At 42.0% G+C, this 27,349-nt stretch overlaps 1 protein-coding gene across 2 annotated transcripts in view; it reads right to left on the bottom strand.

Moving 5' to 3' along the window:
* Positions 1–27,349, bottom strand: part of AFG2A (AFG2 AAA ATPase homolog A) — a 275,456-nt gene that overhangs the window by 202,996 nt on the left and 45,111 nt on the right. The gene's annotated exons all lie outside the window — the stretch shown is intronic.

Genomic DNA, 27,349 nt, shown 5'->3' on the forward strand with positions numbered 1-27,349 from the left:
ATAGCCTCAAAATTTTGTTCTCTTTTCTTAACTATAAAATATCCCCCCAAACAAGCTAGTTCTTTACATATTATTTACTTAATAAATATACATTGAGAACTACATAGCAGATAATTAGGAAGTAGAAAAATAGAACATGAATAGACTTTAAAGAGCTTAACAACTACCAGGAACATGCACATAAATAACCATAGTATAAGGGAAGGAACCCTAAGCACAGTAACAAATAGAAAAGGCCTTTCAGAGTTTCCAGGAAAAAAGATTCCTTCCAGCCAGAAGGCAAATCTGAAATCCAACTCTTGAAGCATGGATGAGATCTGGAAATGTGGAAATAGGAAAATGGTCAGACAGAGGCCAAAAAAGAAGACTCAGAAGGAAGTGTGAAGAGAATAAGGAAAAATTGAGGGAGGGAAGTAAAAGTCGAGGCCAAATAGGAGTAGAGCACCTTGAAGACTAGATGAAGCATCTCAAAAATCTTTCCCTTTTTAAAAAATATTTATTTTGTTGATTTTAGAGAGAGAGGAAAGGAGAGAGAACGACAGGAACACCGATCTGTTCCTGTATGTTTCCTGACCGAAAATCGAACTGGCAACCTCTGTGCTTTGGGACAATGCTCTAACCCAGGGTTTTTCAACCAGTGTGCCGTGAGACATGGTCAGGCGTGCCGTGGGAAAATTAAACATGGGTCCCCAAACTATGGCCTGCGTGCCAAATACGGCCGTGGAGGCTATTTCTCCAGCCCGCCGCCAGCCGCCTCCATCCAAACATAAACATTCCCCTCACAATCCCTCCAGCTATCAGCGACAGGAAGAGTGGAGGCACAGGGAACGCTCACTGACCAATCACCTTCTAGGATTCATCCCAACCACTAGCGATGAACCAATAGTAGGCCGCCTATCATCCACACCCAGGAAGGTCCCTGCTTGGGCTGCCGTGCACTTGTCATTGTGTGGCCACAGCGAGTAGTTGAAGCTGCTACTCCTCCCCATGGTCCCGATTTCTAATCCTGGTCAGGACTGGAGGTAAATGTTGCCACCCCTAGATGAAGCTTTAGTCTCAGCTGGTTATGTCTATCCTGACGATGTATATAGATATTTGACCTTTTTCTTTTTAAAAGAGGCCCCCGCAGAGGGTGATATACAATGCATCACAATGCATCACAATGTTATCTAACTTTAAAGCTAAAGTTTGCTGATCTTCCTTTGGACAGTTTTTGGTTATCTGTTGCCAAGGAGTTCCCCATTCTGGCCAACAAAACTATTTTGACATTGCTCCCGTTTTCAACCACATATCTATATGAGCTGAGCTTCTCAAGCTTGACTGCGATAAAAACTAAAAAGAGAGAGACTGAGAACTGTTGAGGAAGAGCTTCGTGTGTGTCTTTCTACTATTCCTGCCAGGATATCCCTTTTGTGTTCATCGAAACAGGCCCAGGTTTCACACTAAGTGAGTATAAATACATTTAGAAACTATATTATTAACTATATGTATAATATGTACTGTGTTAGAGTGTCATTTTGTGTCATTTTGGTAAGTGGTGTGCCCCAGGATTTTGTAAATATAAAAAATGTGCCGCGGCTCAAAAAAGATTGAAAATCACTGCTCTAACCAACCGAGCTATCTGGGCGGAGCGAGGATCTCTCTATTCATATAAGAAGTCTTGGAAGGTTTTAATCTAGAAAGTGATATGGTCTCACCTATACCTCAAGAACATTCTCTGACAAACTTCATTGTAGGAGAGAGAGTACAGGGAGACCAGTTACAAACCAATCCCAAATATCCCTAAAAACAAACAAACTTGAACTAGGGTAACCACAGGCAGATGATGAGGACACACCAGAGAGACACTGCGGGTCTCCAGTGCACGGTTCTGAGGGTGGATAAGAAAGGTGGAGAACGTAAAGATCAAGATGTCAAGATGGACTGATAGAATCTGGACCACAGAAAAAGGACCTTCAGGAGAGAAACTAAACAAGATAGTTTTTTTTAGGCCCTGGCCGTTGGCTCAGTGGTAAAAGCGTTTGCCTGGCGTGCAGGAGTCCTGGGTTTGATTCCCGGCCAGGGCACACAGGAGAAGCGCCCATCTGCTTCTCCACCCCTCCTCCTCTCCTTCCTCTCTATCTCTCTTACCCTCCCACAGCCAAGGCTCCATTGGAGCAAAGTTGGCTGGGGTGCTAAGGATGGCTCCATGGCCTCTACCTCAGGCACTAGAATGGCTCTGCTTGCAACAGAGCAACACCCCAGATAGGCAGAGCATCGCCCCCTGGTGGGCATGCCGGGTGGATCCCAGTCAGGAGCATGCGGGAGTCTGTCTGACTGCCTCCCCATTTCCAACTTCAGAAAATACAAAGGAAAAAAAAAGATTTTTTTCCCCCCTTAGAGTTAAAATGAAGGATAGGATATTCAAAAGATGAAAAGTGAGCAGGTGGAATGTAAGCATCACAAATGGAGCTCCTCAAAGAAGACAGGACTAGAATGTCAGATTTAAGAGATCTCTACATACAAACAAAAGAACCCATGAAATTCATTAAAACTGCTAATCAGGAGAAGAAAGATGTGGGTGTTGGGCACCACCTACATTTAAGAGGCAAGAGGAAATAAAGATGAAAAGTCAGAAAATAATCTACAAATGCAAAAAACAGAGGGGTTTTGTTTGTTTGTTACTATCAGAAAAGGATTCCATGTTCTAAATGAACTTGCACAGCTTTGTGGTTGTTTTTGTCTTTGTCCAAAGGACTAGGAAAATGCTGTATTATCAACCACAATCCTGAGACCAGTCATTCTTTTCCTAAAATGGTTTCCTGAGGCTTGAGAAGATTATTGGATTAAAACGCATGGACATTTTTATAGTTCTCTTGATGGACAATGCCAGTTTGCTATCCCAACCACTTCATCTTCTTGAACAATAATTCATTCGATTTGGAAAGGTGATGACAAAGAAAATAGAATCAGGGTGATAGCCGGGTCTCAAACTTTGGGCAACTAAATAATTGAGAGTTACCTTAAAAGAAAAAAAAGAAACATGTTTGGAAATTAAAGAATCATTTCCAATTCTTGCACTGTGGTTGGAATTTACAAGTGAAATAAATCCAATAAACTTTAAGAAATATCTTCTATGTACTGGACTTATTGTAGGGACTACAAAGGCACAGAGATGAATGAGACGGTATTCTCCAAATGTTGTAATCTAGAGAAAAATAAGAAAAGTATACTAAAAGACACAGTCTTTATCTAAAGACACAAAATATCTGTCTTCACAGAAATTAATACAAAAACTACTAAAAAATATAAAAGTTTTTTAGTTATCAAATATGTGGGATGGTGAAGAAAGAGATTGGAAATTGTTGCAGATATATAAGGCATGCCAAGATGTTAGAATGTGAAAATAATAGTAATTCCCACCTCATACAATTATAAAGATAACTGGTATAGAGTAAGTACCTGTAAGAAATTATAAAGAACAGTAGAATAATTACCTGTTTTCTCAACACTTAAAAGTAATCCCTGTTAATATTTTGGTGTCTTACCTTTTAGTCTTTCAAATACATGCACATGTGTACATGTGTTTTCAATAAAATCATAATGTAGTCACAATTTTATATGCATATACTTCCCAGGATTATTGTGAGAATCACGATTCACTATCTATTAAATCAATTGTATTTTGCCAGGCACACAGTGCTTATTTAATAAACACTAGAGAGTACTTTATTTCAAGGTCTGAAACATAGTTATAATAAATTGTTATAGTATTCTGAGTGAACACTGACAAAATATAAAGATCAAGTCATTACATTTATAGTTCCATGAGTAATATTTAATTAACATAATTTTTCTATTAATTTTCATCTTGTCTGATTAGTACATTTCTTAAACTAAAGGCAAACAAGTTTTACATTTTTATTCAGGCCCCTTAGTCCCAAATAAATAACTTTATATAGCTAAGAATTAATTAAAAAATGAATATAAATCAGCTTAAAGAGCTTACAGGGGCATGGAACAGTCTTAAAGCACAGAAAGTCATGGGAAAAGTTAGTCTGTAAGAGAATAAACACCAGCATGAAATCATAAAATCCTAGACCTAGAACAGGAATTCAAAAACCAGTTGGTCCCCTATCCCATCTTCAGTCAGTATTTCATCTTTCAACTCCTCTCTTCTTTCAACAAATACTACTTTACGCTCTTCTCAAGTTTTTAAAAATATTAAAGTTCTCTCTTTTAATTAACTTACACTATATCATAACTTCCAGGAAATTATTTCTACAATATAATGTGAATCACTGCTGATAATAGTTGGGTCCTTTCTTATTTTGTCCAAATGAAAATAGTGAACAGCTGCTCACATATGGCTTTATAACTCTGAACTAGTAATAATGTTAGAAGTGAAGGGAACAGCTGTCCAACAAGCACAGACGGAGCAGTGAGATCAGTTTCCCAAGGGAAACGCCACCCACCCCAAAATCTTACAGTACTTTCTGGACAAGAATCCAACAATACACACACACAAAAACCCTCACCTCACACTACATACCCAGAGAAGCCAAAAGACCTGATGATCAGGTTAAAAAGGGGGAGGACCGACCCCTTTTATGGACAAGTTCCAAGGGGACAAAATAAAAGTTAAGGACCTGGAGTGCAACTTGGGGAGCATTACTGTGAGAGGGATCCAGTAGCTCGGAGGGGCTGACAGTGTCTTTAGACATCTGTGAGTCGTCCTGTTTGCCAGGTGCCAAGTTTTACACTACCAGGGACAAATGCTTTTGAAAGTGTTATTTTCATAGAAATACTGCAACAAAGAGTACTTTTCATTGTGTTCTTTCATGCTAACAAGTCCCAATGCACAGACGAGAAGCCAGGCAGTGGGGAGTGGGTCGGCGCCAGCTCCCACCCCTCGGCTGGCACATGCTAGCTTTCTCAACAACTCGGATGTTTCAAGTAGATTTATTTTGTTTTGAAATTACAAACATACCAAATTACTAAAGATACTACATAATGCAGTAAGAAATAAATTGAGAAAACCCAAACTCCAAGATCCAAAAGAAAAATAACAATGGATTTCCAGATGTTTCTTTAACGGAGAGAAAGCAGCAATGAGGAAGCAGTAGTGTCCACCACAATGTGCTCTTCGATCTAAGTAGGTCAAGCGAAGCCTTTGGTTTTGCACAGTGAAGAGACAAGCACTTTCCCTCTGCTTTAACATAGTTCATGGAGATTTTTACAAAACCAGTCCAAGTTCCGGTTCTACTTTGGGGCCATAAACCATCTACCTCCCCCACCCACTTTTTAAAAAGCAAAACTTCATTCAAAATGCAAACCGCAATTCCATGAGGACTCTGAAGTCCAGGAAAGTGGGTGGGCCGTGAGGCAGTGAGCCCATGGGCAGCACCCCGCTCCAGGTGGGCGGGGCTGGAGGTCCTAATCCTCACCCCTCTGCCTGTTCCAGTCAATTTTGCAGAAGCAAGCACAGGTTGAAAATACATAACAATTTCATAGGTAAGAGCACAGGGGTCTAAAAAAAAGATGAGAAAGAATATAAGAAACTGTATACCAAAACCTTGCCACTAGCGTCGGCCTGGCGTGTGGAAGTCCCAGGTTCAATCCCCAGTCAGGGCACGCAAGAGAAGCGCTATTCTGCTTCTCCACCCCTTCCTCTCTCCTTTCTCTCTCTCTCTCTCTCTTTCCCTCCCACAGCCAAGGCTCTAATGGGGCAAAGATGGCCCAGGCACTGAGGACGGCTCCATAGCATGGCCTCCGCCTCAGGTGCTAGAATGGCTTAGATTGCAACGCCCCAGATGGGCAGAGCATCGACCCCTGGTGGGCATTCTGGGCAGATCCCAGTCACCTTGCTGGAGTCTGTCTGTCTGCCCTCCCTGTCCCCCTTCCCCTGCCACTTCTCACTTTGGAAAAATTCCAAAAAACAAAACAAAACAAAACCTTACCACTGATTGCAAATTGCCACTAATTTGGGTGACCATGTTCATTAGCAAATCACACCCATTAAGCACCTCAATAAAATATTATAAAGACAATGGAAGCCATATGCTCTTATAATGCCTAACTCATAAGGGCAAACATTAAGATAAAAAAGAAAGGAATTAGGAAGACAAGATGGCGCTGGAGTAGGCGAACGTACCAACATCCACCTCCCAGAACCAAAGTGGATTACAAAATAATTTTAAGAACTATTATCTGGAAAAACCAACTTTAGACTAAAATAAGAGGACTCCTCCAACCAAGGAACATTGAAGAAGCCAAACTGAGACTGGCAGGAAAAGCGGAAACGCGGAGAGGGATGCCCAGATCCCCAGAGCGAACAGCAGCCGGGAGAAACTCGCATGGCTGGAAGTGAGTTTAGCAGAGAGGGGAGGGTCCTGAGCCCCAGGAACAAAGCCCCAGCCTGCAGCCCCAGAGCCAAGAAGAGGCGTAAGGACAGTATTTAGCTGGAAACAAGTCATGATACTATTTGTGAGAAAGAGTCTGATTTCTCAGACCTAGGATTCTTCTAAAAGGGACCACGCAGAAAACCTCTTTCACAACCACTGACCCGGGGCTCCGGGGGACGGGGAAAGAGGAGAATACCGGAGTAGCAGGAAAAGAATGTAATCTAGGAGTCACAGGGAGAAACATTTTGGGAGACAGCCACCCTAACCCCTAGGACGAGTCACTCCCCAAAGCTGAAGTGAAGATTTCCCCTGGAAACAGCAATACCAGCAAAGGGAAGCAGGACACCAGCCAAACAAGCTCTCCCGCGGCAATCAGAGCAGAGTTGCTTAGAAGGAGGGAGCTTTCGGGTCTACAATAGTGAGTGTTAGGGTCTGAGCTACAGCACCCGCACTCCACACGGCTGAGGGCTCACCGGAGGGTGGGTGGCAGCGGGACGCGAGGCGCAGTTCTGTCGGCAGGGGCGGAAGCCTGCTGGCTGCCACTGGTCTCACATGTGAGCTCAGTCCTGCCCGGCTGGGAAGGAGTAGGCATGCAAAAGTGGTCAAGCCCAGCAGCAGGCAGCCTATAATCCAGCCTGCAGGAGAAGGGCGGGAACCCCGGAAGGGGTGGAGACCAGCCATTGAGCAAGGGCGCAGGAGCACAGCCTTGCTCTGCCCGTGGAACCGAGGCTTGTGGCCTGAATTGGAAGCCAGCTCTTCCTGCGGGGGTGGAGCCAAAATCCCAGAATAGGTGGAGTTCCGCTACTGAGCTGAGTGTAGGCACGCAGTCCTGCCCAGCCAAGGCTAGCAGCCATTCCACAAGTGGGCTCCTCCTGCAAGGACAGGGCGAAAGCCCAGAAACAGGCAGAGACCCACAGCTGAGAAAGGTGCTCACCACTGCACTCAGGGCCGAGCATAACGCCACCCATGGGGGCGGGGCAAAGGCCAAGGCCACCAAGGCTTGTGCACCTGAGCACGTAATCACAGCCACTCCCGTGAAAGAGAGGTGGAAATCACAGCAACAGCCTCAGTGGGCAGGCACCGGCAATGCCCAAACCCAAAAGCCCTAGGCAGCAACAGAAGAGGGGGTCGCGGGCCTGCAGACACACCATACCTAGGGAATAGAGGCCATACACAGTGGACTCTAGTGGCCAAAATCTTCTTTACATCAGAGGTCTCAAACTCACGGCCAGCCGAACAATTTTGTGCGGCCCGCAGACTAATCCACGAAGTTCAAAATATTTTGGATAAAATTAAGTAAGCCTAGGGGCCTACTTGTATTTTTCATTTCTCTAGCATCCTAGCTAGATATTAGCTTAGTTAACAGCAGTTGTGATGCGAACTACAGTTTCTGGTCATTTTGTGACACTGAGTAAACTGCATGTACGATTGTGCTTGTTGTACTGATTTTTTTTTTTTGTTTTCAACTGCAGTGAGAAAAGTGTTGCGAAACAGTTGCCTTTTGTAGACCTAGTGCGGCCTGCCGAATGACTGAGATCTTGCTCTGCGGCCCACATGCTGAGTTGAGTTTGAGACCCCTGCTTTACACAGAGAAAATGCGAAGGCAAAGAAATGCAACACAAATGAACCAAGAGAAATCCCCAGAAAAGGACCTAAATGAATCAGATATAACCAAATTATCAGATGCAGAGTTTAAAATAATGATTGTTAGAATGCTCAAAGATATTAGATCAACAATAGATGGTCATTACGAACACCTAAATAAAGAGACACCAAATATAAAAAAGGACATTGAAATAATAAAAAAGAATAAATAAGAAATGACAAATACAGTATCTGAAATAACGAACACAATGGAAAGAATTAAAAGCAGGATGGATGAAGCAAAGTATCGAATCAGTGAGTTAGAGGATATGATAAATAAAGGCACGGAAGCAGAGCAGAAAAAAGAAAAGAGACTCAAAAAGTCTGAGGAAACTCTTAGAGAGCTCTGTGACAACATGAAGAGAAATAACATCCGCATCATAGGGGTTCCTGAAGAAGAAGAGAAAAAACAAGGGATAGAGACTTTGTTCAAGCACATCATAGCTGAAAACTTCCCTCAATTAAGGCAGGAAAACATTTCACATGTTCAGGAAGCACAGAGAACTCTATTAAGGAGAAACCCAAAGAAATCAACACCAAGACACATCATAATTAAAATACCAAAGCTAAGTAATAAAGAGAAAATATTAAAAGCAGCTAGGGGAAAAAAGACTATCACCTACAAAGGAGCTCCCATAAGGATGACATCTGACTTCTCACCAGAAACACTTGAGGCCAAAAGAGAATGGCAAGAAATATTCAAAGTAATGCAGAACAAAAACCTACAACCAAGACTACTTTATCCAGCAAGGCTATCATTTAAAATTGAAGGAGAGGCCCTGGCCGGTTGGCTCAGTGGTAGAGCATCGGCCTGGCGTGCGGAAGTGGCGGGTTCTATTCCCGGCCAGGACACACAGGAGAAGCGACCATCTGCTTCTCCACCCCTCGCCCTCTCCTTCCTCTCTGTCTCTATCTTCCCCTCCCACAACCGAGGCTCCATTGGAGTAAAGATGGCCCGGGCGCTGGGGATGGCTCCATGGCCTCTGCCTCAGGTGCTAGACTGGCTCTGGTTGCAACAGAGCAACGCCCCGGATGGGCAGAGCATTGCCCCCTGGTGGGCATGCTGGGTGGGTCCCGGTCAGGCACATGCAGGTGTCTGTCTGACTGCCTCCCTGTTTCTAGCTTTAGAAAAATACAAATAAAATAAAATAAAATAAAATATAAAATAAATTAAAAGGAGAAACAAAAAAATCAAGAAATTCACTACAACCAAACCAAGGCTACGAGAAATGCTAAGGGACCTGTTGTAAACAGATCGAAGGAGAAAAAGAATATAGCAAAGGAGGAATACAGTTTTAAAGAATAAAATGGCAATAAACAATTACATATCAATAATAACCTTAAGTGTAAATGGATTAAATGATCCGATCAAAAGACATAGGGTAGCTGTGTGGATAAGAAAACAGGACCCATACATATGCTGTCTACAAGAGACACACCTTAAATAAAAAAATGCACACAGACTGAAGATAAAAGGATGGAAAAAATTATTTCACACAAATGGAAATGAAAAAAAAGCTAGGGTAGCAATACTTATATCAGACAAAATGGACTTTATAAAAAAGACTATAGTTAGAGATAAAGAAAGTCACTACATAATGATAAAGGGAGTAATCCAAAAGGAAGGTATAACCGCTATAAATATCTACACACCTAATATAGGAGCACCTAAATATATAAAGCAGACTTCGATGGACTTAAAGGGGGAGATCAACAGCAATACTATAATAGTAGGGGATTTCAATACCCCATTAACATCATTAGACAGATCCTCAAGAGAGAAAATTAACAAAGAAATAGCAGCCTTAAAGGACATATTAGATCAACTCGATTTAATACATACATTCAGAACGTTTCACCCTAAAACAGAATATACATTCTTTTCAAGCACTCATGTTACATTCTATAAAATAGACCACATGTTAGGGCACAAAAGCAGTCTCAACAAATTTAAGAAGATTGAAATCATATCGAGCACTTTCTCTGATCACAATGGCATTAAATTAGAAATCAACCACAACAGAAAAACTGAAAAATACTCAAACACTTGGAAACTAAAGAGCATGTAAATAACTAACTAATGGGTAAACAATGAGATAAAAACATCAACTCAAAATTTATGGGACACAGCAAAAGCAGTCCTGAGAGGGAAGTTTATAGCATTACAGGCATACACAAGAAGCTAAAAAAAGCTCAAATAAACAACTTGACCCTACATCTAAAAGAACTAGAAAAAGAACAGCAAATAAAGCCCAGAGCTAGTAGAAGGAAGGAAATAATAAATATCAGAGCAGATATAAATGACATAGAGGCTAAAGAAACAATACAGAGGATCAATGAAACCAGGAGCTGGTTCTTTAAAAAGGTAAACAAGATCGATGAACTTTTAACCACACTCACCAAGAAAAAAAGAGAGAGGACTCAAATAAATAAAATTAGAAACAAGAGTGGAGAAATAACAACTGACACAACAGAAATACAAAATGTTGTAAGAAAATACTATGAAGAACTGTACGCCCAAAAACTAGACAACCTAGATGAAATGGACAAATTCCTTGAAACATAATCTTCCAAAATCAATCTGGAAGAATCAGAAAACCTAAACAGATCAATTACAACAAGTGACATTGAAACAGTTATCAAAAAACTCCCAAAAACAGAAAAATCCTGGGCCTGATGGCTTAACAAGTGAATTCTACCAAATATTCAAAGAAGAACTAACTCCTATACTTCTCAAGCTATTTCAAAAAATTCAAGAAGGAAGACTTTCCAAGCTCCTTTTATGAAGCGAGCATAATTCTGATTCCAAACCAGTCAAAGACAACACAAAAAAAGAAAAGTATAGCCCAATATCCCTGATGAATTTAGATGCAAAAATCCTCAACAAAATATTAGCAAACCGGATCCAGCAATAAATGAAAAAAATCATACACCATGATCAAGTAGGATTTATTCCTGGGAGGCAAGGCTGGTACAATATTCGCAAATCAATCAATGTGATTCATCACATAAACAAAAGGAAGGAGAAAAAACACATGATAATTTCCATAGATGCAGAAAAGGCATTTGATAAAATCCAGCACCCATTCATGATCAAAACTCTCAGCAAAGTGGGAATACAGGGAACATACCTCAACATGATAAAGGCCATCTATGACAAACCTACAATCAATATCGTACTCAATGGGCAAAAATTAAAAGCAATACCCTTAAGATGAGGAACAAGGCAGGGGTGCCCCCTTTCACCACTCTTATTCAACATAGTTCTAGAAGTCCTAGCCACAGCAATCAGACAAGAAAAAGAAATAAAAGGCATCCAAATGAGAAAAGAATAAGTAAAACTATCATTATTTGCAGATGATATGGTATTGTATTAGAAAATCCTAAAGTCGAAGTAAAAAAACTACTAGACCTGATAAATGAATTCAGCAAGGTGGCAGGATATAAAATTAATACTCAGAAATCAGAGGCATTTTTATGCACTAACAATAAACTGTCAGAAAGACAAATTAAGGAATCAATACCCTTTACCATTGCAACCAAAAAAATAAAGTACCTAGGAATAAATTTAACCAGGGAGATTAAAGACTTGTACTCAGAAAATTATAAAACATTGATAAAAGAAATCAGGGAAGATACAAACAAGTGGAGGCATATACCGTGCTCATGGTTAGGAAGAATAAACATCATTAAAATGTCTATATTACCCAAAGCAATTTATAAATTCAATGCAATACTGATTAAAATACCAATGACTTACTGCAAAGATATAGAACACATATTCCAAAAATTTATATGGAACCAAAAGAGAACACGAACAGCCTCAGCAATCTTGAAAAGGAAGAATAAAATGGGAGGTATCACACTTCCGGATATCAAGTTATACTACAAGGCCATTGTACTCAAAACAGCCTGGTACTGGCATAAGAACAGGCATATCGATCAATGGAATAGAACTGAGAACCCAGAAATAAACCCACACGTTTATGGACAACTGATATTTGACAAAAGATGTAAGAGCATACATTGGAGTAAAGACAGCCTCTTCAACAAATGGTGTTGGGAAAATTGGACAGCTACCTGCAAAAAAATGAAACTAGACCACCAACTTACACCATTCACAAAACTAAACTCAAAATGGACAAAAGACTTAAATGTAAGCCGTAAAACCATAAGCATCTTAGAAGAAAACATAGGCAGTAAGCTCTCTGACATCTCTTGCAGCAATATATTTGCCGATTTGTCTCACAGGCAAATGAAACAAAAGACAGGATAAACAAATGGGACTTTATCAAACTAAAAAGCTTCTACACAGCTAAAGACAATAAGAACAGAATAAAAAGACAAACTACACAATGGGAGAACATATTTGACAATACATCTGATAAGGGGTTAATAACCAGAATTTATAAAGAACTTGTAAAACTTAAAACCAGGAAGACAAACAATCCAATCCAAAAATGGGCAAAAGAAATGAATAGACACTTCTCCAAAGAGGACATACAGATGGCCAAAAGGCATATGAACAAATGCTCAACATCACTAATTATTAGAGAAATGCACATTAAAACAACAATGAGATATCCCCTCACACCAGTCAGAATGGCGCTCATCAATAAAACAACACAGAATAAGTGCTGGCGAGGATGTGGAGAAAAGGGAAGCCTCCTGCACTGCTGGTGGGAATGCAGATTGGTGCAGCCACTGTGGAAAACAGTATGGAGATTCCTCAAGAAATTAAAAATTGAACTGCATTTTGACCCAGCTATACCACTGTTAGGAACATACCCCAAGAACACCATAGCACTGTTTGAAAAGAAGAAATGTACCCCCATGTTTATGGCAGCATTGTTCACAGTAGCAAAGATCTGGAAACAGCCCAAGTGCCCGTCAGAGGACGAGTGGATTAAAAAGCTTTGATATATATATACTATGGAATACTAATCAGCCCTAAGAAATGATGACATCGGATCATTTACAACAACATGGATGGACCTCGATAACATTATACTGAGCGAAATAAGTAAATCAGAAAAAACTAAGAACTATATGATTCCATACATAGGTGAAACATAAAAATGAGATTCAGAGACATGGAAAACAGTGTTGGGGTTACAGGGTGGCGGCGTGGAGAAGGAGGGGGTTGGGGAAGGGGAGGGGCACAAAGAAAACCAGTTAGAAGGTGACGGAAGACAATTTTATCAATGTCACCCCTTTAAAATTAAAAAAAAAAAAATTTGTCTCAAGGCTAATTTAGGCAGTTAAAAGAATAGTATAAGGATGCTAATTCTGCTTCTCAGGCCACATCCTGCAAATGGGACCCCAAGCAAACTGGTGATTTGGCTCCTCTGATTTTGCCAATTGGATTTAAAAAAAAAATAGGACAGGAACGCCCTGAAATGGAACTAACAATACATGGGCATAAATTTAAAGTGCTTTCAGATACTAGAGCTGATGTATCTGTTATTGCTAAGCTACACTGGCCTCCTTCCTGGCCCACTCATGCAGCAGCCACAGAATTACAAGGTATAGGGCAGAGTAAATCCCCTCAACACAGTTCTAGTTTTCTACATTGGGAAGAATAAGAAGGTCATTCTGGATTTTTTGAGCCTTATGTGCTCCCTGGATGGCCAGTTAATTTGTGGGGTAGAGATGTTTTGAAAAATATGGGAGCGTTGCTTGTCAGTCCTAATGGTTTAATCAGTACTCAGATGCTTGATCGGGGATTTTTGCCCACCAAGGGTCTAGGAAAAGAACAGCGAGGAATTCTCACCCCCATAGAATTGGCACCCAATACCAGAAAGTGTGGATTAGGATATCAAAATTTAGCATAGGGGCCTTGGTAGCTCCTGCTACCTCAATAATGCATTGTGCAGACCCAATTACTTGGAAATCAGATAATCCTGTATGGGTAGACCAAGGGCCCTTTTCTCAGGAGAAATTTAGGGCAGCTGCTCAATTGGTTCAAGAGTAGCTACAGCTTGGGCACATTGAACCATCTAATACCCATGGAATACACTTCCATATTTTGATCTTGTTGCCTCCTGGACTATCAAGGGGCATAGACGACCCTTACAGCTTATAGGTTTTGAGCCTCAAAATTATTGTTTTTCCTTTTTTCAAAGGATCAACAATGGCTCTGGGAAACTTCCACTAAATGGCAAATCGCTCTTGCAAATCAATGGACAACTTTATACTGAAACTGTCAACTTAAAATCAGCTCAAAGACTAGAATTATATGCCATATCATGGCTTTTCAGCATTTGCCATATTCCCTCTTTAATCTATATACAGACAGCAAATATTTACTTATGGTGTTTCCACTATAAAGACTGCGGTCTTAGGGACAAATGCTGATGAACTATTTCAGCACTTCCTCCTTCTTCAAAGACTTGTATGTCAACATAGAGCTCCATGTTTTATAGGACATACTTGAGCTCACTCCATGCTCCCTGGAGCTTTAGCACAAGGGAATGCCCTTGTTGATCAAGCTACCCAAAAGAAAATTATTTGGAGTAACCATGGCAGATCGAGCAATTCAGTCTCATCACCAGAACGCTGCAGCCCTGTGTAAACAGTTTCAACTTTCTCGGGAAGCAGCAGGGCAGATTGGGAAATCCTGTCCAAGGGGTCCTATACTACAATCTGTCCCTTAATTTGGAGTTAACCCTCAAGGACCCCTACCAGGACAACTATGGCAAATGGATGTTACTCATATACCTTCATTTGGCAAACAGTCCTATGTCCACGTTACAGTGGATACATATTCTGGATTTATAGTAACCTCTGTCAGAACAAGAGAGGCTGCTAAGCATGTTATAGTTCATTGTCTGTATGCTTTGTTCTATTATTGGATTTCCTAAACTGCTTAAACTGACAATGCTCCTCCATATGGAGCAAAAGCATGTACTGTATTTTGTCAAACCTTTCGAATTATGTGTATTTCTTACAATCTTTAAAGTCAAGGTATTATTAAAGTGTACCCAGCAAATATTTTAAGGTCAATTTAAAAAAATTTAAAAGGGGGGAGTCAAATCCTGGAACTCACACGGGTCTACCATATCATGCGTTTTACTTAAAAATTTTTAAATTTCTGTTGAATGCTGATGAACAGGAGACGCTAAATCTTTTTCACCTGCAAACTACTACCTTCTTTATTTGATCCAGCTAATAACACTGTTTTGTCTTTTTCCAAATAGCTCCAGATATATGGAAAAGATTTATATAGGCAGATGGGGATCCTCAAACTCCTCAGCGAGATCTTCTGAGCATCGCTTTTTAAGATACCGAGAGGCAGAAAAAGCCCAATAGAGATCAGGGGAACTACCAGCTTTTAGGATACATCCTTAAAGGCTCCAAAGCCCCAAAGGGGTCTCATAGAATGTCATCTGGGTCCTGCTTCAATAGTGGAAAGGAAGATCATTAAGCTAAAGCCTGCCAGACTTACATGCCTCTGCTGTGAGGAAACAGGAACACTGGAAGGTAGGCTACCCCCTCGCTCCTCTAAGGGAGGGTTCAGTCTCTTCCAGCCCTGCTCCAGCCACCTATTACCTAACCTTGCCCAGAATGCTGGGGTTTGCCACTGAAGGCTGAAATTGCCTAGGGCCGTCGGCCCCATCTACGACACTGTGGACGAGCCTAGGGTATTTCTTCCAAGAAGCAGGTAAACTGATCTCATTGGCACAAGGTCCACTTAACTATGTCTTGCGTGAATAGTCAGATTTTTTATTCTTCCCTCGAAGATCTCTGTTGTGAGTGTTGATAGTCCTATTTTCTGCTGCTTTGTTTAATATATAGTGTTTCCTTTATTCCTCCTACCTCAATGCCCCACTCATATTTCAGGCTGGGACCTACTCCTAATTTAGAGCTCTCTTTCCCCCTTTTGCCAACTTCTATTATGAATAGAAGTCTTTTCCACCCAGCTTAGTGTATCCCAAGGTTCTCTTTACCAAGCCACAGTCTCAGAGCTCCAGGGAAGAGCAACCTGGTCTCATCTCTCCAGGCAGAGGAGAACAGAAGCTCCATCTCCACACATACTGCAGATGGCTTTTCCAGTCTACCTGAATCATTACCAGCTACAAGCAGCAGTCATTGGGACTTGGACGTGAGCTGCAAAGTATAGAATGGTAACAACAATTTCAGTGCCATGCGGACTTTTCCTGGATATGGACTTTTCCTGGACTCCTGCTCCTTGTGACAGCTCCTAACAGACTGAACTGGGGTTGGGTTGCATTTTTCAGGGATTTGGCATGGTGTTGGGGCCAAGTTGGACTTGGTGAACTTGTTAAGGACACTACTCTTTTATAGATTCTTGCTGTATTGGCCAAGAGTTTGCTTAAAGGCTTTAATCACTGTAAAGAAAAAAAAATAGAAGACTGGATAAAGAAGATGTGGCACATATACACCATAGTATACTATTCAGCCATAAGAAATGATGACATCAGGTCACTCACAACAAAAGGGTGAGATCTTGATAACATTATACGGAGTGAAATAAGTAAATCAGAAAAAAAAGAAGAACTGCAGGATTCCACACACTGGTGGGACATAAAAACAAGACTAATAGACATGGATAAGAGTGTGGTGGTTACGGGGGGCGGGGGCGCGGGGGGAGGGAAGGAGGGTCACAAAGAAAACTAGATAGAAGGTGACAGAGGACAATCTGACTTTGGGTGATGGGTATGCAACATAACTGAATGAGAAGATAACCTGTACATGTTTTCTTTGAATATATGTACCCTGATTTATTGATGTCACTACATTAAAATTAATAAAAATGTATTTAATAAAAAAAAGGAATTATTCAAGTTAAAAAAAAATTCAGATATCCCAAGAAACATAGCAAATACAATGAAGTTAAAGACAAATATTTAATAATCAGTTTAATGCTTATATTGAAACATAAATTTAATTTCTAAATTATCACTATATTACCATCACATGTTAATAAGTTCACTATGAGCTGTCCTCAGAGAGCCAGTTATGTATGAAGTCAAACCTTATCTATGTTTAGATAACAGCATATTATCTAAATACGCCTCCCTTAGCCCTGGCCAGATAGCTTGGTTGCTTAGAGCATCATCCAGAAGCACAAAGGCTGCCGGTTCAATTCCCAATCAGGGCATATAAAGAAATGGATAAATGTTCCTGTCACTCTTTCTCCTCCTTTCTTCTCTCTCTAAAATCAATAAAATAAACATAAATAAATAAGACTCCTCTCTTATATCACAAAACTTTATAACCTTTTTTTGTTTGTTTTTGTTTTTGTTTTGTTTTTTGTATTTTTCTGAAGCTGGAAACGGGGAGAGACAGTCAGACAGACTCCCGCATGTGTCCGACCGGGATCCACCCGGCACGCCCACCAGGGGGCGACGCTCTGCCCACCAGGGGGCGATGCTCTGCCCCTCCGGGGCGTCGCTCTGCCGCGACCAGAGCCACTCTAGCGCCTGGGGCAGAGGCCAAGGAGCCATCCCCAGCGCCCGGGCCATCTTTGCTCTAATGGAGCCTTGGCTGCGGGAGGGGAAGAGAGAGACAGAGAGGAAGGAGAGGGGGTGGGGTGGAGAAGCAAATGGGCGCTTCTCCTATGTGCCCTGGCCGGGAATCGAGTCCGGGTCCCCTGCACACCAGGCCGATGCTCTACCGCTGAGCCAACCGGCCAGGGCCCTTTTTTTTTTTTTACAAAACTTTATAACTTAATTCAGTTTAAAAATGGTTAATCATTTACTTTTTTAAAAATTTTTTGTACCTTTCTGAAGTGAGAAGTGGGGACGCAGTCACACAGACTTCCGCATGAGCCCAACCCGGATACACCGGGCATGCCCACCAGGGGGCGATGCTCTGCCCATCTAGGGCGTTGCTCTGTTGCAACCAGAGTCATTTTAGCACCTGAGGCAGAGGCCATGGAGCCATCCCCAGCACCCGGGCCAACTTTGCTCCAATGGAGCCCTGGCTGTGGGAGGAGAAGAGAGAGATAGAGAGGAAGGAGAGGGAGAAGGGTGGAGAAGCAGACGGGGGCTTCTTCTGTGTGTCCTGGCCAGGAATTGAACCTAGGACTTCAACATGGCCAGGCCAACACTCTACCTCTATGCCAACCAGCCAGGGCCTAGTTAACCAGTTCTAAAATGAGCTTTTAAAAAACTACTTTTGCTAAATGAACAAGTACAGGGAAAAAAAATCTCATTTAAAAAAATAGAAACTTTATAAACAAAAATACAAAAATAGAATCATTATAAAAAGCAATAAACTCTCATCATGAAAATGATAGTGTCACCAAAAAAGTTCATGTTATTAAAATATGTTATATTTTTTCTAATTTACCAAATGCCTTGAATAATTGGATCAGCAGAAATGCTTTGTTTAAGGAAACTGCTTTGTAACCCCTGCCGTTCAGACCATTGCACAGAACTGGGAAGAGACAAAGGAATAGGCTGGGAACAGAGGCACAGAGGAAAGGGGGTTTCTACTGACTAGCCCCCACTCCCCAGCGCTAAAGAAGCAACATGTTTCTCAAGGGAATGTGAAATCAACCACGTGCACTACATGACCAAATTCCCACAAACTAAAAGAAATCACATAGCCGGTTGGCTCAGTGGTAGAGCGTCAGCCTGGCGTGCAGAAGTCTGGGGTTCGATTCCCGGCCAGGGCACACAGGAGAAGTGCCCATCTGCTTCTCCACCCCTCCCCCTCTCCTTCCTCTCTGTCTCTCTTCCCCTCCCGCAGCTGAGGCTCCTTTGGAGCAAAGATGGCTCAGGCGCTGGGGATGGCTCCTTGGCCTCTGCCCCAGGCGCTGGAGTGGCTCTGGTAGCAACAGAGCGACGCCCCCTGGTGGGCAAAGCGTCGTCCCCTGGTGGACAGAGCATCGCCCCTGGTGGGCGTGCCGGGTGGATCCCGGTCGGGCGCATGCGGGAGGGGAGTCTGTCTGACTGTCTCTCCCCGTTTCCAGCTTCAGAAAAATACAAAAAAAAAAAAAAGAAATCACATAAAAGTCCAGAAAAAAATAGTTTTAAATAGTAAAAATTTTTAAGTGAATTTTGTTCTAATTCTTCTTTGGGAATTTGTGATAGGCATGACTGATCATCAAACGAAAGGGCTCGTTTATATATAAAAGTATGCATCACCAGGGCAATCCCAACATAGTGCCCCATACATTAAAGATGTTCAAGGTTTGGTAAAGGGATAAATTAATGGGCAGACATATACTTCTCTGTATTATCTTAAAAATAAAGCAGCAGAATGGTAGAAATGGCAGATGGCAGGAGGAAAGCCTGGTAGGAAGTGAGATGAGGAAACCAGAAGGAGTGAGGAATAAAGCACCATGTGTGTTGAGAACTAGTGAAAGATATCGTCAACCTGTGAAGCGTACATGGGCACACATGTGCCTGGCATGATGTTTTCCGGCCCAGATCTGTCCAAGGAAGTATAAAATCAAACCCTTTCTGTTGATCTCCTCTGATGGTTGGCTGACAATAAATGTTTGCATATACAGGAAGAAAGATCCTCTCCTGCCAAAACTGGCCAAAGAGATGCTCATATTTTAGTTCAGTAGGAGGCAAAGAGAAGAAACCCCTCTCTCTCTACCGGAAAGCTGAGCCAATTGTTGGAAGCGGATTCCTAAGCGGCTCTGACTCTGTGTCCTGAGATACAGGCCAGAAAGGAAGTTCCCACATGGAACAAATAACCAATGTTAGCCAGAAAGCTGACATGCTGGGGCAGGAGAAGTGTCACTGATGTTTGGTTTGAGGACAGGAACTGTGAGGTTAAAGCTGTGACAGAGTACTGAAGATGTCAAAAACAATCCTTCCAGCACAGGCTTAGTAATGGTCAGTATTTAGAAAAAGAAGAGTTTTCCTTATGCGGTGGTCCCTTGACACACAAGCACTTTAAATCACTAGCAATTTGAGAGATGAGCTGTCACTCACGGGATTTTTTGCGTTAAGTCACAAACGGATATTTGAATCACGAGTGTTGGGCAAATAAGTTTGTAAAATTTGTGTTTTTAAGTTTGCTCACTTTTATTGTTAAAAACAGCACTGGGCAGCCATGTGTTTGCCTGCCCTCAGAGCAGGGCAGTTGATTGCAAATTGTGACTGACTTCCTGCTTGGGAAGGGCCATTGTTATGCTAATGTTGGCTGGAGGAGAGGTTTTGGCACCACAAAAGTTGGAGGAGGAGGAGGAGGAGGAGGAGGAGGAGGAGGAGGAGGAGGAGGAGGAGGAAGAGAAGAAGCCAAGATGGCAGAGTGAGAGCAGAGGATGCAGAGTGCTGAAGGAGGAGCCAAGATGGCAGGGAAAGAGAGAGGAGACAAGAGGGCAGCATGCTGAAGGAGAAGCCAGTGTGTGCAGAGAAGAGAAGGGAGAAGGTGTGCAGATGGGGAACCAGAGGTGACTGAGCTGGTGGGGCCTTGATTCTAGGAAAAACCGGAGAAGATTCTCCTGGCTTTGGAACCACAGAATATGTCAGTGGCTTTGGGAGCCCTGTGTTTGCTCGTTGGCCACTACAAGTCTTGAATAAAGAATGGCCCACCATTTTTTGGCTCCACTGTTTACCATCTGCCCAAATAATTGGAACCTGCATGTGTATGGCCACGACGGACACGACTACTGGCCATACAATTGGCGTAGTTTGTGGCAGGATTTGGATCAGATTGGTACGGGGCCGCCAACACCCTTGAGGGGTGAGGTAGAGGACTAGCTGGGGTTTTTTTTAAGATTTTATTTATTGATTTTAGAGTGAAATGAGAGAGAGAATGTGAGAGGGGAACAGGAAGCATCAACTTATAGTAGTTGCTTCCTGTACGTGCCTTCATTGGGCAAGCTCAGGGATTCAAACTGGCCATCTCAGCATTTCAGGTTGACACCTTATTTACCAAGCCAACACAAGCCAGGCAGGCCTGGCTACTGTTATGGTTCCCGATGGCTGTCTTTTTGGGGACCGTGGGATGGCTGATTTTTATAACCCTACGAGAGAAACCAAGAGCTCTGTGCTGCCTGAGGCTGCAAACTGAGGAGTGGGAGGAGTTGGAATGGCCAAGGGAGAAAGATGCAGATCCTGGAACTGAAGCAAGTGATGGAGAAGGCCGACCAGGTTCATGAGTTGCTCCTGGAAATGGAGCAGTCTCTGGAGAAGAGATTACAGGTTTATGAGTTGCTGTTTGCCCAGGAAGTTGCCGAGAGCCGGCAGCCTAAGCTGGAGCCGTGCAGCGGAGTGGCTCTGAGTCAGCAGGAACAGGCATTTCCAGCTCCTCTTCTGAGGATGAGGAGACTGGGGCGGAAGCTGCCGTCTGCAGACTCCAGAAGGTAAAAGCCCAGCAGCAAAGAGTACCTACTAAGCCCCTGGTAGGTTTGCTGTGATGGGGGACATAGGGTGTATGGCAGCATGCTCTCTGGAGCAGAGGTGGAAATGTTGGCCACAGTTGCCATATGTTCCCCCTTAGGGCAGCGTCTTAATAGCTGCCAGGATGGCAGGGATGAGGGGGAGGCCTGAAGCTCCATGTGCATGAACTGACTCTTGGACTGTGACCAGAGGGGGCATCAGCTCCCTTGTTGGATGGACATGTGGCTTTTGGACAATATGAGACCCTGATGGAGGAGGGAGCAGGTCTGGTTGAAACTGTATGACTTATGCTGTTGCTGTTATTTGTTTGTGTGATGTGCCTAATTCCTTGCACAGGAATGCCTGTGGTGTGAATTGCAAAGTGAGCAAAAGTGGTGGAATGTCGGGCATATGAGTTTGTAAAATTTGTCTTTTTTGAGTTTGCTCACTTTTATTGTTAAAAATGGTGCTGGGCAGCTGTCTGTGAAATTGCTAATTACCTTCCTGCTTGGGAAGGGCCATTATTATGCTAATGTCTCCTCCCCCTCCATCAGCATCTTTGCCTGACCATGAAGGTAAATACACTTCATAAACAGTTTATTTCTTTACATTCTCTCTTATGTATGTATTTGTTATTTATAAAGTACATTTCCTTATTTAAAAGCATATATAAAACAAATTCATGTTTTGGGGGGGCCAGAACGAATTAATTGCATTCCCATTAATTTAAATGGGGAAATTTGATTTGACACACGAGCAAGTTGAGTCACTAACTCAGCCATGAAACGAATTAAACTCATGTGTCAAGGTAGGTGGTGCTACTGTAATTAAAGCTTGTGCTGGGATGCTAAATGTGTACACATAATAGCTAGGGGTATGAATGTTAGAGGCACAGGGCTAGCTTGAGAACCAGGCTTGAAAGATGGCGCCACAGAAAATTCTGGAGGAAGAAGTTGTCTAGAATAATTAGACATTTACCTTAAGCATATACTGAGTTCAAGGAGAAAGGTCAAGCAAGCCTCAGAGAACTGCACAAGCAAAAATTAACTATCTTATAGTAAAAGTTGTCTGGCTTTTCTCTTTTATAACTTCTGTTAAGTGCGGGGCTTCATGTATTATAGGTGTCAGCAAGAGGTCAGACTCCCAAAGGTGTATTTGGCAGAGGTTTTAATAGCAAATATCCATTCATATACTCATTTATTTATTCACTCAGATATAGTCATCTTACTGCAAAATGCTGTTTAGTGAGGCTTTAGGTGCTTAGTGAGGCTTTAGGAAAGGCAGAGCACAGAATAAGGGACGCAGAATGCACCAAACTGACGTGGCCTCTACAGCGTGGAGCCTAGAGTCTGTAAGGAACAGTAGACATTAAACAAACACATTAATCATGACATAATTAGAAAAAAATACAGGATACTACAAGAGCACATAACAGGCCAAGAGGTTGCTAGAGGGTTAAGCTCAGCTTTCCAGGCAACCTGGCATTTAAGCGGGACCTGAGAGCTGAGTGGGAGCGGGAGGCTAAGGAGAATGAACGAGACTGAAGCATTTAGACCCTAATACTGGCTTTCAGGTTCACTTTGGCGGTGATACGGAGGGACCTGACTATATTTTACTCTGCCTTCTCTGGCAAAAGAGACCTGTTGAAGCTTCCTCCCCTGATCCAGGACTTGATCAGTTCCTGCTCTACTTCCGGCTGCCTCTTCCTATTATCTATTGCTAACCCTAAAGTTGAGCACATCAGAGAGACTGCACCACTGAAAAGAGAAGCTACAGATCAGGTAAACGTGGGGAACTGTAGCCTCTTCAAACAGTTTGCTTGTAGGCAGCACATCAGTCTAAATTCTGGTTGAGTACTCATGAAGGGCTGGAAGGGTTTTAAATTAGATAATAAAAGATTCAAAATTAATATTATATCTTTGTTACTGAGATGGGAATGAATTCTACCTCTGTGACCTTCTTCCCCAAATCTCATAATCCCAGTCTAACACCCCCCAAAAAAACAAACAGCCAAACTCAAATTGAGGAGTATGCTTCAAAACTATCAAGGCTATTAAAAAACAGAAAAGAGTAAGAAACACTGTCACAGCCCAGAGAAGTCTAAGGAGACATGATAACTAAATGTAATGTGACCGCCTACATGGGATCTTGCAATAGACAAAAGTTATTAGGGGAAAACTAATAAAATCCAAATAAAGTACCTACCAACACCCCACTGTTTGTCTACAGCCCTAGACATTACAGCAAACTTTATTTCAGGCTTTTACATTTACCTATAACTTTCTCTTGGTCTTAGAGTAGAGGTCTAGAGGTCTCACACACCCTGATTTTCAGATGAAGTTTAATGAATCTACCCCGTTTTCCCCATTTTACCATCATATCCCAGTCTACCTTAGAGCATTAATAATTTTATTGCATGAAAACCAGAAAGGTCATTCTTAATACATTTTAAAACAACCTATAAGAAACAAAACAAAACATCCAAACAACAAGAAAACAAAAAAACTGCGGCCCTAGCCAGTTGGCTCAGTGACAGAGTAGCAGCCTGGTATGTGAATGTCCCGGGTTCAATTCCTGATCAGAGCACACAGGAGAAGCAACCATCTGCTTCTTCACCCCTCACCTCCACCCTTATTTCTCTCTCTCTCTCTCTTCCCCACCTGCAGCCATGGCTCAATTAGTTCGAGCACATCAGCCAGGGTGCTGAGGATGGCTCTGTAGAGCCTCGGCCTCAGGAGCTAGAAATAGCTCAGTTGTGAGCATGGTCCCAGATGGGCAGAGCATTGGCCCCAGACTGGGGTTGCCAGGTGGATCTGGGTCAGGGCACACACGGGAGTCTATCTCCCCTCCTCTCACTTGGAACAGAAAAAAAAAGAAGTAAAACAAACAAACAGAAAACTGCAATGCTTTTCTCTGAAGAGTATATGAAATTCTGACATAGCAATTTTAACATGGGACACTGGGACATGTCCCAGCTTGTGGCCTGGATAGATATCATTAAATATGAAACTTAAAAAAATTGACAAATAGACCCTCTGCCTCTGGCCAAGAAGTAAAATAAGGTAAGATCCACCATCTTGTCTTAAAAAAAAACAAAATAACACTGACCTAAAAAACTGAAAAAATATATAAAGTATTCAGGACACTGTCCATTAGGCAATGAAGGATAACGATCGTTGAGAAATAAAACCAATGAGGTGAACCTTAAACTTGCATGCAACTAACTACCCGGCAGTAGGTCACATGTGGCAGCGATGGAGGGGACACCCAGGCAGGAGCCCACAGGCTCCCTGAGACGCCAAGATGAAGTCATGAGTATGCTGGTCTCACAGTGCAGAGTGTGAGAGATAAAAGAGGAATAAATAAAGAGAACTCTTAATACCTGCAGAGGATCTCCATCTAATACTCAGTTATCAATACGTGTATGTGAGGAAAACCAGGAGGCCAGGAAGGAAAGAAAATGAGGCCAGAGATATGAAAGAAACAGAAGAAACCATGCCTGCTCCCAATAGCCAGAGCGGAACCCCATAAGTCACAGGCATCAGGTAAGAAATAATGGCCAAATTTTTTTCCAAATTTGATTAAAACTATAAGCCTACATATAAAGAAGGATCAATGAACCAGCAGAAGAAACATGAGGAAAAGTACCCAGACACATGATAACTAAATTGCTTAAAATCAGCGATAAAGATTAAATCTAAAAAGCAAGCAGAGGGAAAATATATATTATCTATGGAAATCAAAGAAAATGGAGACAGAAGATTTCATTTCAGAAATAATGCAAGAAAAAATAAAATAGAGCAAAACCAGTAAAGAAATGGGGGGCAGAGTGGGAAGCATTATCAACTTAAATCTTTACCCAATGAAAATATCTTTCTAAAACAAAAAAGATGGCCCTGGCCGGTTGGCTCAGTGGTAGAGCGTCGGCCTGGCGTGCAAGGGGTCCCGGGTTCAATTCCCGGCCAGGGCACACAGGAGAAGTGCCCATCTGCTTCTCCACCCCTCCCCCTCTCCTTCCTCTCTGTCTCTCTCTTCCCCTCCCACAGCCAAGGCTTCATTGGAGCAAAGATGGCCTGGGCCCTGGGGATGGCTCCTTGGTCTCTGCCCCAGGCGCTAGAGTGGCTCTGGTGGCGGCAGAGCGACGCCCCGGAGGGGCAGAGCATCGCCCCCTGGTGGGCAGAGCGTCGCCCCCTGGTGGGCATGCCGGGTGGATCCCGGTCGGGCGCATGCGGGAGTCTGTCTGACTGTCTCTCCCCGTTTCCAGCTTCAGAAAAATACAAAAAAAAATAAAAATAAAAATGAAGACTTTTTTTCAGACAAAAACTGAAAGAATTCAAAACCAGCATACCTGCCTTACAGGAAATGATAAAGGAAGCCCTCTAGGAAGAAAGAAAATAACACTAGATGAAAACTTGAATCTAACAAAAAACCTGAAATGGTACCTACACTGAGTAAATGTAATTTTTTTTTATTACTTAAATAATAAGACCCTTTAAGTTAGTGAATTGATATGTGAATTATATCTAAATAAATTCCAAAGAAGACACCCATAAAAAACTGCAAATTAAGAGTTTGCCATTTAAAAGGGTGTTTGACTTCACCAAAGTTAACCATGATCAGAGCTGAGGATAGAAACTGATGAATCTTTCACCAACTTTGTATCTCCTCCTTTCTGCACCTATAGAAAAAGCCTGAGGAAAATAAAGGCATGAAAAAAAAAGTGGAATGAAAGAGTTAAACCAATAAAATGTGTAATAAGGCTGAAACGACAATCTTGATTCTGGCACAGAGTATTTCCTGATTAAAAGTATTCTACTTTCCCAAATGTGCTTTCCTGTTCAATTGTTATGACTTCAAACTATAAAAATGTACAAGAGAAGCTGGCAGAGAAGACTGGGATCTTGGGAGTGATAGAAGACACTTGTCTGTCTAGACAACAAGAACCCAAATCAAAAGAAACTGAATTCAAAAGCCCTGCCAAGAACCAATATGGAATTAATAGAATTTCCACAGGTTGTACTATCTATTCCAAAGAAAGCAATCTGTTATTTAGGAAAGCATCACAGAAGCCCTCAATCCTTTGCAACTGTAAAAAATAAAGAAAATATAGAACACTGTGCTGTTTATAAAATACAGAAACCCAAATAAATTCCTGCTAACTATCCTGAGGGTACATGAGGAATGAACTGTAATTATGGTTGATTAAGCTTTTTAAATTAAATCTCTGCACCAGAAAAGTAATGCTAATGAGTTCATCCTATGAAATTCAACTGGCTTGTCACATTCTGAAGATCTCCTCTCATCTGAAAAGGTACCAAATTAAAACATATCACTAAATTTTAAATACGTACTTAGTGAAACAGACAGCCTTTTGATTATCTGTATCATTAGAACAGAGGTTGGGAAACTTTTTGGCTGAGAGAGCCATGAATGCCACATATTTTAAAATGTAATTCCGTGAGAGCCATACAACGACCTGTGTACGTTACGCATTATCCAATAAAAATTTGGTGTTGTCCTGAAGGACAGCTGTGATTGGCTCCAGCCAACCGCAACCATGAACATGAGCAGTAGGAAATGAATGGATTGTAATACATGAGAATGTTTTATATTTTTAATGTGTTTTTTTTTTATTAAAGATTTGTCTGCGAGCCAGATGCAGCCATCAAAAGATCCACATCTGGCTCACGAGCCATAGGTTCACGACCCCTGCATTAGAAAGTTTCTAAAATGGGAGTAAATATGGAGAGTCTGTTTAATGACAGGTGGGATACACTCCATGTGAGTGCCCACTGCCTGGAAGTTTAGCCTGGACCGAAGTTTATAAAGGGGTCTGCGCCACAGTCAGCCCCGAGGCTCTGGCTGCAGTACACCTTACAAAGTGGGTTCACATGGAAGCCCTACCTTTTTACTGGCTTTTAGCTTATTCTGAACCAAATGACTAAATTCTGAAAACCTGAATCCAAATGCAGTATCACAAGTATAAAGATGTATCATTTTACCCTGGCCAGG

This window comes from Saccopteryx bilineata, chromosome 1, assembly GCF_036850765.1.
Source record: "Saccopteryx bilineata isolate mSacBil1 chromosome 1, mSacBil1_pri_phased_curated, whole genome shotgun sequence".
In the NCBI taxonomy this organism is placed as follows: Eukaryota; Metazoa; Chordata; class Mammalia; order Chiroptera; family Emballonuridae; genus Saccopteryx; species Saccopteryx bilineata.